Source organism: Schistocerca americana, chromosome 1 (genome assembly GCF_021461395.2).
Source record: "Schistocerca americana isolate TAMUIC-IGC-003095 chromosome 1, iqSchAmer2.1, whole genome shotgun sequence".
NCBI classification, from domain to species: domain Eukaryota; kingdom Metazoa; phylum Arthropoda; class Insecta; order Orthoptera; family Acrididae; genus Schistocerca; species Schistocerca americana.
In genome coordinates, this window is record NC_060119.1 from 1,143,652,204 (window position 1) to 1,143,667,657 (window position 15,454).

A 15,454-nucleotide genomic window follows, 5' to 3' on the forward strand; every position below is an offset into this window, starting at 1 on the left:
AATTTGGAAAATAGTTCTAGTAGATTTCCCCACCATGTTACAGTTCTGGGTGGAGATTTTAATTTGCCTGATATAGACTGGGAGACTCAAACATTCATAACACGTGGCAGGGACAAAGAATCCAGTGAAATTTTTTTTTTAAGTGCTACCTTGAGCAGTTAAACAGAGAACCGACTCGTGGTGATAGCATATTAGACCTTCTGGTGACAAACAGACCCGAACTATTTGAAACAGTAAACGCAGAACAGGGAATCAGCGATCATAAAGCGGTTACGGCATCGATGATTTCAGCCGTAAATAGAAATATTAAAAAGGGTAGGAAGATTTTTCTGTTTAGAAAAAGTGACAAAAAGTAGATTTCAGAGTACCTGACGGCTCAACACGAAAGTTTTGTCTCAAGTACAGATAGTGTTGAGGATCAGTGGACAAAGTTCAAAACCATCGTACAATATGCGTTAGATGAGTATGTGCCAAGCAAGATCGTAAGAGATGGAAAAGAGCCACCGTGGTACAACAACCGAGTTAGAAAACTGCTGCGGAAGCAGAGGGAACTTCACAGCAAACATAAACATAGCCAAAGTCTTGCAGACAAACAAAAATTACGCGAAGCGAATGTAGTGTGAGGAGGGCTATGCGAGAGGCGTTCAATGAAATCGAAACTAAAGTTCTACGTACTGGCTTGGCAGAAAATCCTTAGAAAATTTGGTCATATGTCAAAGCGGTACGTGGATCAAAACAAAATGTCCAGACACTCTGTGACCAAAATGGTACTGAAACAGAGGATGACAGACTAAAGGCCGAAATACACTCCTGGAAATGGAAAAAAGAACACATTGACACCCGTGTGTCAGACCCACCATACTTGCTCCGGACACTGAGAGAGGGCTGTACAAGCAATGATCACACGCACGGCACAGCGGACACACCAGGAACCGCGGTGTTGGCCGTCGAATGGCGCTAGCTGCGCAGCATTTGTGCACCGCCGCCGTCAGTGTCAGCCAGTTTGCCGTGGCATACTGAGCTCCATCGCAGTCTTTAACACTGGTAGCATGCCGCGACAGCGTGGACGTGAACCGTATGTGCAGTTGGCGGACTTTGCGAGGGCGTATAGTGGGCATGCGGGAGGCCGGGTGGACGTACCGCCGAATTGCTCAACACGTGGGGCGTGAGGTCTCCACAGTACATCGATGTTGTCGCCAGTGGTCGGCGGAAGGTGCACGTGCCCGTCGACCTGGGACCGGACCGCAGCGACGCACGGATGCACGCCAAGACCGTAGGATCCTACGCAGTGCCGTAGGGGACCGCACCGCCACTTCCCAGCAAATTAGGGACACTGTTGCTCCTGGGGTATCGGCGAGGACCATTCGCAACCGTCTCCATGAAGCTGGGCTACGGTCCCGCACACCGTTAGGCCGTCTTCCGCTCACGCCCCAACAACGTGCAGCCCGCCTCCAGTGGTGTCGCGACAGGCGTGAATGGAGGGACGAATGGAGACGTGTCGTCTTCAGCGATGAGAGTCGCTTCTGCCTTGGTGCCAATGATGGTCGTATGCGTGTTTGGCGCCGTTCAGGTGAGCGCCACAATCAGGACTGCATACGACCGAGGCACACAGGGCCAACACCCGGCATCATGGTGTGGGGAGCGATCTCCTACACTGGCCGTACACCACTGGTGATCGTCGAGGGGACACTGAATAGTGCACGGTACATCCAAACCGTCATCGAACCCATCGTTCTACCATTCCTAGACCGGCAAGGGAACTTGCTGTTCCAACAGGTTAATGCACGTCCGCATGTATCCCGTGCCACCCAACGTGCTCTAGAAGGTGTAAGTCAACTACCCTGGCCAGCAAGATCTCCGGATCTGTCCCCCATTGAGCATGTTTTGGACTGGATGAAGCGTCGTCTCACGCGGTCTGCACGTCCAGCACGAACGCTGGTCCAACTGAGGCGCCAGGTGGAAATGGCATGGCAAGCCGTTCCACAGGACTACATCCAGCATCTCTACGATCGTCTCCATGGGAGAATAGCAGCCTGCATTGCTGCGAAAGGTGGATATACACTGTACTAGTGCCGACATTGTGCATGCTCTGTTGCCTGTGTCTATGTGCCTGTGGTTCTGTCAGTGTGATCATGTGATGTATCTGACCCCAGGAATGTGTCAATAAAGTTTCCCCTTCCTGGGACAATGAATTCACGGTGTTCTTATTTCAATTTCCAGGAGTGTACTAAATGTCTTTTCCATAGTTGTTTCACAGAGGAAGACTGCACTGTAGTTCCTTCTCTAGATTGTCGCACAGATGACAGAATGGTAGATATCGAAATAGACGACAGAGGGATAGAAAAACAATTAAAATCGCTCGAAAGAGGAAAGGCCGCTGGACCTGATGGGATGCCAGTTCGATTTTACACAGAGTACGCGAAGGAACTTGCCCCCCATCTTGCAGCGGTGTACCGTAGGTCTCTAGAAGAGCGTAGTGTTCCAAAGGATTGGAAAAGGGCACAGGTCATCAACGTTTTCAAGAAGGGATGTCGAACAGATGTGCAGAACTATAGACCTATATCTCTAACGTCGATCAGTTGTAGAATTTTGGAACACGTATTATGTTCGAGTATAATGACTTTTCTGGAGACTAGAAATCTACTCTGTAGGAATCAGCATGGGTTTCGAGAAACACGGTCATGTGAAACCCAGCTCGCGCTATTCGTCCACGAGACTCTGAGGGCCATAGACACGGGTTCGCAGGTAGATGCCGTGTTTCTTGACTTCCTCAAGGCGTTCGAACAGTTCCCCACAGTCGTTTAAGGAACAAAGTAAGAGCATATGGACTATCAGACCAATTGTGTGATTGGATTGAGGAGTTCCTAGATAACAGAACGCAGCATGTCATTCTCAATGGAGAGAAGTCTTCCGAAGCAAGAGTGATATCAGGTGTGCCGCAAGGGAGTGTCATAGGACCGTTGCTATTCACAATATACATAAATGACCTGGTGGATGACATCGGAAGTTTCTTTTTTGGTCATCAGTCTACTGACTGGTTTGATGCGGCCCACCACGAATTCCTTTCCTGTGCTAACCTCTTCATCTCAGAGTAGCACTTGCAACCTACGTCCTCAATTATTTGCTTGACGTATTCCAATCTCTGTCTTCCTCTACAGGTTTTGCCCTCTACAGCTCCCTCTAGTACCATGGAAGCCATTCCCTCATGTCTTAACAGATGTCCTATCATCCTGTCCCTTCTCTTTATCAGTGTTTTCCACATATTCCTTTCCTCTCTGATTCTGCGTAGAACCACCTCATTCCTTTCCTTATCAGTCCACCTAATTTTCAACATTCGTCTATAGTACCACATCTCAAATGCTTCGGTTCTCTTCTGTTCCGGTTTCCCACAGTCCATGTTTCACTACCATACAATGCTGTACTCCAGACGTACATCCTCAGAAATTTCTTCCTCAAATTAAGGCCGGTATTTGATATTAGTAGACTTCTCTTGGCCAGAAATGCCTTTTTTGCCATAGCGAGTTTGCTTTTGATGTCCTCCTTGCTCCGTCCGTCATTGGTTATTTTACTGCCTAGGTAACTTAACTTCATTGACTTCGTGACCATCAATCCTGATGTTAAGTTTCTCGCTGCTCTCATTTCTGCTACTTCTTATTACCTTCGTCTTTCTCCGATTTACTCTCAAACCATACTGTGTACTCGTTAGACTGTTCATTCCGTTCAGCAGATCATTTAATTCTTCTTCACGTTCACTCAGGATAGCAATGTCATCAGCGAATCGTATCATTGATATCCTTTCACCTTGTATTTTAATTCCACTCCTGAACCTTTCTTTTATTTCCATCATTGCTTCCTCGATGTACAGATTGAAGAGTAGGGGCGACGGCTACAGCCTTGTCTTACACCCTTCTTAATACGAGCACTTCGTTCTTGATCGTCCACTCTTATTATTCGCTCTTGGTTGTTGTACATATTGTATATGATCCGTCTCTCCCTATAGCTTACCCCTACTTTTTTCAGAATCTCGAACAGCTTGTACTATTTTATATTGTTGAACGCTTTTTCCAGGTCGACAAATCCTATGAAAGTATTTTGATTTTTCTTTAGCCTTGCTTCCATTATTAGCCGTAACGTCAGAATTGCCTCTCTCGTCCCTTTACTTTTCCTAAAGCCAAACTGATCGTCACCTAGCGCATTCTCAATTTTCTTTTCCATTCTTCTGTATATTATCCTTGTAAGCAGCTTCGATGCATGAGCTGTTAAGCTGATTGTGCGATAATTCTCGCACTTGTCAGCTCTTGCCGTCTTCGGAATTGTGTGGATGATGCTTTTCCGAAAGGCAGATGGTATGTCGCCAGACTCATATATTCTACACACCAACGTGAATAGTCGTTTTGTTGAAACTTCCCCCAATGATTTTAGAAATTCTGATGGAATGTTATCTATCCCTTCTGCCTTATTTGACCGTAAGTCCTCCAAAGCTCTTTTAAATTCCGATTCTAATACTGGATCCCCTATCTCTTCTAAATAGACTCATGTTTATTCTTCTATCACATCAGACAAAGCTTCACCCTCATAGAGGCTTTCAATGTATTCTTTCCACCTATCTGCTCTCTCTCCTCTGCATTTAACAGTGGAATTCCCGTTGCACTCTTAATGTTACCACCGTTGCTTTTAATGTTACCAAAGGTTGTTTTGACTTTCCTGTATGCTAAGTCTGTCCTTTCGACAATCATATCTTTTTCGATGTCTTCACATTTTTCCTGCAGCCATTTCATCTTAGCTTCCCTGCACTTCCTACTTATTTCATTCCTCAGTGCCTTTATTTCTGTATTCCTGATTTTCCCGGAACATGTTTGTACTTCCTCCTTTCATTAATCAACTGAAGTATTTCTTCTGTTACCCATGGTTTCTTCGCAGCTACCTTCTTTGTACCTATGTTTTCCTTCCCAACTTCTGTGATGGCCCTTTTTAGAGATGTCCTTTCCTCTTCAACTGTACTGCCTATTGCGCTATTCCTTATTGCTGTATCTATAGCGTTAGAGAACTTCAAACGTATCTCGTCATTCCTTAGTACTTCCGTATCCCACTTCTTTGCGTATTGATTCTTCCTGACTAATGTCTTGAACTTCAGCTTACTCTTCATCACTACTATATTGTGATCTGAGTCTATATCTGCTCTTGGGTACGCCTTACAATCCAGTGTCTGATTTCGGACTCTCTGTCTGACCATTATTATCTCCCGGCCTTTTCCAAGTATACCTCCTCCTCTTGTGATTCTTGAACAGAGTATCCGCTATTACTAGCTGAAACTTGTTACAGAACTCAATCAGTCTTTCTCCTCTTTCATTCCTTGTACCAAGCCCAAACCCTCCCGTAACCTTTTCTTCTACTCCTTCCCCTACAACTGCATTCCAGTCGCCCATGACTATTAGATTTTCGTCCCCCTTTACATACTGCATTATCCTTTCTGTGGCGTCACCGCCAGACACCACACTTGCTAGGTGGTAGTTTTAAATCGGCCGCGGTCCATTAGTACATGTCGGACCCGCGTGTCGCCTCTGTGTGATCGCAGACCGAGGGCCACCACAAGGCAGGTCTCGAGATACGGACTAGCACTCGCCCCAGTACGGACGACATTGCTAGCGACTACACGGACGAAGCATCGCTCATTAGCCGAGCAGATAGTTAGAATAGCCTTCAGATAAGTTAATGGCTACGGCCTAGCAAGGCGCCATTAACCATTTTAAGATAGAGTCTCACTTGTATCATCAAGGAATGCTGTATTCAAATGAAGGATTAAAAGTTAAGTATTATAGCAGCTACGTACTTTTCTTGCTACCATTCATTACGTATCCTGTTTCAGACCTCTATCTAGCCTACGTGAGATTACGCGTGCCTTTCGGCTACTTCAGTGTGGCGTAGCTGTCTTGTTACGCCACAACACTTTCAATATCATCATACACTTTCTCTGTCTGCTCATCTTCAGCTTGCGACGTCGGCATGTATACCTGAACTATCGTTGTCGGTGTTGGTCTGCTGTCGATTCTGAATATCACAACCCGGTCACAGAGCTGTTCACAGTAACACACCCTCTGCCCTACCTTCCTATTCATAACGAATCCTACACCTGTTATACCATTTTCTGCTGCTGTTGATATTAGCCGATACTCATCTGACCAGAAATCCTTGTCTTCCTTCCACTTCACTTCACTGACCCCTACTATATCTAGATTGAGCCATCGCATTTCCCTTTTCAGATTTTCTAGTTTCCCTATCACGTTCAAGCTTCTGACATTCCACGCCCCGACTCGTAGGACGTTATCCTTTCGTTGATTATTCGGTCTTTTTCTCATGGTAACCTCCCCCTTGGCAGTCCCCTCCCGGAGATCCGAATGGGGGACTATTCCGGAATCTTTTGCCAATGGAGAGATCTTCATGACACTTTTTCCATTACAGGCCACATGTCCTGTGAATACACGTTACGTGTCTTTAATGCAGTGGTTTCCATTGCCTTCTGCATCCTCATGTCGTTGATCATTCCTGATTCTTCCGCCTTTAGGGGCAATTTCCCACCCCTAGGACAAGAGAGTGCCCCGATCCTCTATCCGCTCCTCCGCCCTCTTTGACAAGGCCGTTGGCAGAATGAGGCTGACTTCTTATGCTGGAAGTCTTCGGCCGCCAATGCGGAAGTTCACTGAGGCTTTTTGCAGATGATGCTGTGGTGTAACGAGAGGTTGTAACAAAGGAAAATTGTACTGAAATGCAGGAGGATCTGCAACGAATTCACGCATGGTGCAGGGAAGGGCAATTGAATCTCAATGTGTAATGTGCGAATTCATAGAAAGATAGATCCCTTATCATTTAGCTACAAAATAGCAGGTCAGCAACTGGAAGCAGTTAATTCCATAAATTATCTGGGAGTACGCATTAGGAGTGATTTAAAATGGAATGATCATATAAGCCGGCCGCGGTGGTCTAGCGGTTCAGGCGCTCAGTCCGAAACCGCGCGACTACTACGGTCGCAGGTTCGAATCCTGCCTCGGGCATGGATGTGTGTGATGTCCTTAGGTTAGTTAGGTTTAAGTAGTTCTAAGTTCTAGGGGACTGATGACCACAGATGTTAAGTCCCATAGTGCTCAGAGCCATTTGATCATATAAAGTTGATCGTCGGTAAAGCAGATGCCAGACTGAGATTCATTGGAGGAATCCTAAGGAAATGCAATCCGAAAACAAAGGAAGTGGGTTACAGTACGCTTCTTCACCCACTACTTGAATACTGCTCAGCAGTGTGGGATCCGTACCAGATAGGGGTGATAGAAGAGATAGAGAAGATCCAACGGAGAGCAGCGCGCTTCGTTACAGGATCATTTAGTAATCGCGAAAGCGTTACGGAGATGATAGATAAACTCCAGTGGAAGACTCTGCAGGAGAGACGCTCAGTAGCTCGGTAGGGGCTTTTGTTAAAGTTTCGAGAACATACCTTCACCGAAGAGTCAAGCAGTATATTGCTCCCTCCTACGTATATCTCGCGAAGAGACCATGAGGATAAAATCAGAGAGATTAGAGCCCACACAGAAGCAAACCGACAATCCTTCTTTCCACGAACAGTACGAGACTGGAATAGAAGGGAGAACCGATAGAGGTACTCAGGGTACCCTCCGCCACACACCGTCAGGTGGCTTGCGGAGTATGGATGTAGATGTAGATGTAGATGTAGATACATGTGCTTCGGTACTACAATGTTGGGTTTTCAGATCATAACGGAGCTATTTTACAATATATTTCTCCCTGATACGTCACTTTGCAATCTACGTTTTCACCTCACACCGGATTTTACGTGTGTATTATAAGTGTACAAGAAGGGTAAGTTTGGACCTCTGTGTCTCGGAAGCGGATAAAGATATAAGGAAAATTTTCATGACTGTTCGAGATCTGTGCTTGGCAATCTTGGCCATGCACTAATGGTCCCTCCATAAGTCCCATCAAACCCACTGTAGACTACATCAAAAGCAAAAAGAACCAACTAACTTGCTCCATGAATCTAAGCAGGGTGATGTGTGTAGTGTTCATACTTTGATGCTGTATTGTACGACAGTGACACTGTGAGTATCCCTCTGTTAGGTATACAAATGGTCCAGAGCCCAAGGAATATCCAAAAAAATTGAGCCTACCTTTTTATCACCTGTAGCATACGAGGTATGACCAGCGGCAAATCCAGTTCTAATGCGCAGCTTTTTGGAACATATTAGGAACGCATACAGTCGCATGCATTATCGATTGCTAGCACAATATATAGAGGTCATATAATTATTTTGTAGCATGTGGACCATAGTCATACAGGTTATATTTAATAACAACATCGTTCTCTCACATCCTTGACCATGTCAAGTCTTATAAAAATGTTTATTGTTGTTGTTACTGTTGTGTTCTGGTTCTTCTCCCGTGCTATGTTTCCTGTGCAAGCCTCTTCATCTCTGAAAATCTTCTGCAAGCTTCATCCATTTCAAATTGATTGCTGTAGTCAAGTTGACAATTCCCACGTACAAATTTCGCCTCCTCCCAGTCATTACCCCATGCCCGACGCCACACTTCTCTCCATTAAATAAATATCCCTTGATGCCCCAGCACGTATCCTGTCAATTGATCTCATCTTTTAGTCATGTTGTGGCGTAAATTTCTCTTCTCCCAATTCGTTTCTACACCTTCTCTTTAAGCTAGTAATCAGATCTACCCAAGTGGTCTAACGCACGGTTTTCCGGTGCGGGAAGGAGCGCCTGGTCCCCGGCACGAATCCGCCAAACATTTTTGTCGAGGTCCGGTGAACCAGCCAGTCTGTGGATGGTGTTTAGGCGGTTTTCCATCTGCCTTGGCGACTGCGGGCTGGTTCCCCTTATTCCGCCTCAGCTACACTATGTCGGCGATTGCTGCACTCTCTCCGTACGCATACACCACCAGTAATATACCAAGCAAACATAGGGGAGAGACGTTCCCTGGGGGGGGGGGGGGGGGGGGGGGGTCCATCGGGGGCCGAACCGCGCAATAACCCTGGGTACGGTGAAGGGCGGCGGAGAGGTGAAGTGGACTGCGGTAGTCGTCGTGGGGTTGTGGACCACTGCGGGTGCGGCGGGCATGGAGCCTCTCCGTCGTTTCTAGGTCCCTGGTTCACAAACAACATATATACAACAACATACAATCAGATCTACCCATATACAGCGTGAGTCACCTAACGTTACCGCTGGATATATTTCGTGAACCACATCAGATACTGACGAATCGATTCCACAGACCGAACTTGAGTAGAGGGGCTAGTGTAATTGGTGAATACAAACCATAAAAAAATGCACAGAAGTATGTTTTTTAACACAAACCTACGTTTTTTTAAATGGAACCCCGTTAGTTTTGTTAGCACATCTGAACATATAAACAAATACGTAATCAGTGCTGTTTGTTGCATTGTAAAATGTTAATTACATCCGTAGATATTGTAACCTAAAGTTGACGCTTGAGTACCACTCCTCCGCTGTTCGATCGTGTGTATCGGAGAGCACCGAATTACGTAGGGATCCAAAGGGAACGGTGATGGACCTCAGGTACAGAAGAGACTGGAACAGCACATTACGTCCACATGCTAACACCTTTTTATTGGTCTTTTTCGCTGACGCACATGTACATTACCATGAGGAGTGAGGTAAAGGTACACACGTGGTTTCCGTTTTCAATTACGAAGTGGAATAGAGTGTGTCCCACTGGAAACGCGTCGACGTATGTGGTATCAGCATGATGGTGCACCTGCACATTCCGCAATTAACACTAGGCTGACCCTTGACAGGATATTCGACGGTCGTTTGATAGGACGTGGAGGACGCATAAATTGGGCAGCCCGTTCTCCTGATCTTACACCTCTGGACTTCTTTCTGTGGGGTACGTTAAAGGAGAATGTGTACCGTGATGTACCCCAGAGGATATGAAACAACGTATTGTGGCAGCCTGCGGCGACGTTGCACCAGATGTACTGCGGCGTGTACGACATTTATTACGCCAGAGATTGCAATTGTGTGCAGCAAATGATGGCCACCACATTGAAAATCTATTGGCCTGACATGTCGGGACACACTCTATTCCACTCCGTAATTGAAAACGAAAACCACGTCTGTACGTGTACCTCACCCCTCATGGCAATGTACACGCGCGACAGTGAAAAAGACCAATAAAAAGGTGTTAGCATGTGGACGTAATGTGCTGTTCCAGTCTCTTCTGTACCTAAGGTCCATCACCGTTCCCTTTGGATCCCTACGTAATTCGGTGCTCTCCGATACACACGATCGAACAGCGGAGGAGTGGTACTCAAGCGTCAACTTTAGGTTACAATATCTCCGGATGTAATTAACATTTTACAATGCAACAAACTGCACTGATTACGTATTTTTTTATATGTTCAGATGTGCTAACAAAACTAACGGGGTTCCATTTAAAAAAACGTAGGTTTGTGTTAAAAAACATACTTCCGTGCATTTTTTATGGTTTGTATTAACCAATTACACTAGCCCTTCTCCTCACGTTCGGGCTGTGGAATCGATTCTTCAGTATTTGATGTGATTTACGAAATATATCCAGCGGTAACGTTAGGTGACTCACCCTGTATTCTTCAGAGTTATTCTGTAAAACCAAAACTGTTCACCGTCGATGATTCACGAAGCCAATACCAGACTAATTCCTTCAGAAAAGACTTATTAACACTAAAATTTATATTCGATGCAATTTTTTTTCTATTTTATTAATGCTTTTTTACTAATGCTGCTCAAATACTCAAACTCATTTACAACTTGTAGTGTCTCGTTACTTAATGTAATCACCTCATCATAATCTGATTCAGTTTGACTATATTCCACTAATCTAGATTTACTTATTGTTGATTTTTGTCTCATAAGCTAAATAAATTAACAAGACACAGCGGTATACAATAATGAAAATAACAACGTTATGAAATTAAATGGCACGCATCAATATAGAAAGTCGTTAGTAGGGTAAAAAATCTTGATGCCTGAGTAAACAGGTTGTATCACAATTAACAGCAAAACCTGACGTCAGCAAACTTATACGACTAGAGAAGCAAAATCGCTTCATTAATCATGAATCCACAAACAAGGAAATTGTGATGTAACTATAAATGTGTGGTTTCGAGCAGCCACTGAACTTAGAGTGATATATTGCCTTAGTACAAATTTACCTCAAATTTATACGTTCCGATTACCTTCCCGTGAAACTGCGCTGGAGTTTCATGTTCCATTTCTTGCATTTTGATACAATTACTGCACTCGCCTCTGCAGTGGGTTACGGATCGCTATAAACTCCGCTCGATAACCTCGTTACGGTTGTAAGTCTGTACAATTCACAGCTCCAGTTTTTCAACTGTAACAACGGGCTTACTGCGTGCTTATTTTCTCCGTTATCACAGAGAGAATATTCCATGGAACAGGGCAAGATGAACTTGGAGGCAGAGGTATAGGTCACTCCAGGCCTGGCCACTTCGACCATACCCGTGTGTTAGATACCTAAAACAGACAGAAAACTGTGCCGCTGCACGTAATGCATGTAGCACATGCCCTAGAATTTCTCGCCGCAGAAAGCGAAATTACCCTCGGTTCTTCAAGTTTTCTTGAGGCAACGGCCTTGCCGCAGTGGATACTCCGGTTCCCGTCAGATCACCGAAGTTAAGCGCTGCCGGCGTGACCGGCACTTGGATGGGCGACCATCCGGGCCGCAATACCCTGTTGCCATTTTTCGGGGTGCACTCAGCCTCGTGATGCCAACTGAGGAGCTACTCGACCGAATAGTAGCGGCTCCGCTCACAGAAAACCATCATAACGACCGGGAGAGCGGTGTGCTGACCGCAAGCCCCTCCTATTCGCATCCTCATCTGAGGACGACACGGCGGTCGGATGGTCCCGATGGGCCACTTGTGGCCTGAACACGGGGTGACAGCTTCAAGTTTTCTTGGAAAGACGTAAATCGTAAAGAGACCATCACATCGTCGCACTAACAATGAGAATCCACTACTATAACTGCAGCTTTACAAATGTACCAATAATTTATTTTATTCCTCATTTGGTTCAGTACCTCTTGATTACCAACATGTTCTGCCCACGGAATCTTCATCATTTCTTTACTTTTAAAAAAAAAATGTATTTTCTTCACTTTTACACACTGCTGCGCTCCATAGAAATACTTTCAGACACTACTTTTTAGCACTTAAATTTCTATTAATTGTAAACCAATTTCTATTTTACAGAAACACTTTGAAATTTTGTGTGCATTTTATATCCTCTCTACCACGACGATTTTTGGTTATTTTGCTGTAAAAGCTCAGTTGCCCGCTATACAGATTCAGCAGTATGGGGTAGACTACGACCGTATCTCTCTATCTGCTCAACTACGTTCTTTCCAAGCTTTTTTAGACTGATCAGCCAGAACATTGTGATCACCGACCTACTATCGATATAAGCGCGTTCAGGCGATAGCAGCGTCACCTGGCGAGTAATAACAGTTGTCAGACACGTACACTATGCACGTAGTAACAGCGAGCGTGCTGTCCATGTGCAGAATGGGAAGACGCGCGATCTATCTGGCGGATTGTCATGGCCCATAGGATTGGCTTGAGCATTTCGGAAACTGCTCAACTTGCCGGGTGTTCGGGGAGTGCTGTGGTGAGTGTTTCTATCATGTGGCGGAACCAAGGTGAAGCCACATCCAGACGTCGTGGGTTTGGGCGGCCACTCCTCATCACACATGTCGGATGTCTCAGGCTGGGTAGACTGGTAAAACAGGCAGGTGGTGAACTGTGGTGAAGCTAATATCACACTTCAATACTGTACGACTGAACACACAGTGCACAAAACATTCCTAAAAATGGCTCCCGGAGCCGACGACACATGCATATCACAATGTTAAAACCACAACCTCGGCAGCTACGAATGAAATAGGCACATGACCATCGTAACTGGTTGTTGGCGCAATGGCAGATTGTTGAACGGTATGATGAATCCCATGCATGTGCGAATGTTAACGCCACGACCTTGACAACTACGACTGATATGGGCACATGATGATCAGAACTGGATGTTGGTGCAACGGCAGAGCGTTGAATGGTCTGATGATTTCCGATACCGTCTTCATCATGCTGATGGGGGGCCGAGAATCCGTCGTCTTCCAGCGAACAGCTCCTTGACGTCTGTACTGTGGGGCGGAGACAAGCTGACGGCGGCTCCATTATGCTCTGGAGAACATTCACGTGGGCATTCACGTGGGGATGCATGGGTCCAGTGGAGTTCTTGCGAGGCACCAAGACGACCAAGGAGTGTCATACATTGGTTGCTGACCACGTTCACCCCATCATGACCGTCATGTTTCCTTAAGGCAGTGGCGTTTTTCAAAAAGATAATGGACCACACTGGTAGAAGCCAATCTCGGGGAAGACCAGTTTGGATGCCGTAGAAATGTTGGAACACGGAAGCCATTACTGACCCTACGACTTATCTTAGAAAATAGATTAAGGAAAGGCAAACCTACTTTTCTAGCTTTTGTAGACTTAGAGAAAGCTTTTGATAATGTTGACTGGAATACTCTCTTTCACATTCTGAAGGTGGCACGGGTAAAATACAGGGAGAGAAAGGCTACTTACAATTAATACAGAAACCAGATGGCAGTTATAAGAGTCGAGGGGAAGACCAGTTTGGATGCCGTAGAAATGTTGGAACACGGAAGCCATTACTGACCCTACGACTTATCTTAGAAAATAGATTAAGGAAAGGCAAACCTACTTTTCTAGCTTTTGTAGACTTAGAGAAAGCTTTTGATAATGTTGACTGGAATACTCTCTTTCACATTCTGAAGGTGGCACGGGTAAAATACAGGGAGAGAAAGGCTACTTACAATTAATACAGAAACCAGATGGCAGTTATAAGAGTCGAGGGGTATGAAAGGGAAGCAGTGGTTGGGAAGGAAGTGAGACAGGGTTGTAGCCTATCCCCGATGTTATTCAATCTGTGTATTGAGAAAGAAGTAACGGAATCAAAAGAAAAATTCGGAGTAGGTACTAAAATCCATGGAGAAGAAGCAAAAACTTTGAGGTTCAAATGGCTCTGAGCACTATGGGATTTAACATCTGAGGTCATCAGTCCCCTAGAACTTAGAACTACTTAAACCTAACTAACCTAACGACATCACACACATTCATGCCCGAGAAGGGATTCGAACCTGTGACCGTAACGGTCGCGCGGTTCCAGACTGAAGCACCTAGAACCACTTGGCCACACCGGCCGCAACTTTGAGGTTCGCCGATGACATTGTAATTCTGTGAAAAACAGCAAAGGACCTGGAAGAGCAGCTGAACGGAATGGACAGTGTCTTGAAAGGAGGATATAAGATCAGCTTCAACAAAAGTAAAACGAGGGTAATGGAATGTAGTCCAATGAAACCAGGTGATGCTGAGGGAATTAGATTAGAAAATGAGACGCCTAAAGTAGTAAATGAGTTTTGCTATGTGAGGTGCAGAATAACTAATGAAGGTAGAAGTAGAGACGATAGAAAATGTAGACAGGGAATGGCAAGGAAAGCGTTTCTGAAGAAGAGAAATTTGTTAACATCGAGTAGAGATTTAAGTGTCAGGAAGTGGTTTCTGAAAGTATTTGTATGGAGTGTAGCCATGTATGGAAGTGAAACGTGGACGATAAATAGTTTAGACAAGAAAAGGATAGAAGCTTTCGAAATGTGGTGCTACAGAAGAATGCTTAAGATTAGATGGGTAGATACATAACTAATGATGAGGTATTGAATAGAATTGGGGAGAAGAGATATTTGTGGCACAACTTGATCGGAAGAAGGGATCGGTTGATAGGACACATTCTGAGGCATCAAGGGATCACCAATTTAGTGATTGAGGGTAGAGTGGAACATAAAAATCGTAGAGGGAGACCAAGAGATGAATAAAGCAAAATGATTTCGAAGGATGTAGGTTGCAGTAGGTAATGGGAGATGAAGAAGCTTCCACAGGTTAGAGCAGCATGGCGAGCTGCATCAAACCAGTCTCTGGATTGAAGATCGCAACAATAACAATGGGTCATATCACAAGCTTAGGAGTCTGATGGAGTGGTCCAAGGAACACACTGGCCAGTTTCAGTTAATATGCTGGCCCACAACTCGCCAGCTCTGAACCCGATCGAACACATCTGCGATAAACTGGATGTGGTGTCAGAGCCGACGGCCCCTCATCCCTGAATTTACGGGAGTTGTGCGTAGAGATGTGGTTTCAAGTCTCTCCAATGACCTACACTGCTTCCACGCCACGACGCGCCGAAGGTGGAAACACCGGCTATTATGTAAGTGGTCATTTTGTTCTGGCTGATCTGTGTATATAACTGCAGTCTGTCTTCCGTACTACTTACGGTTAACTTTT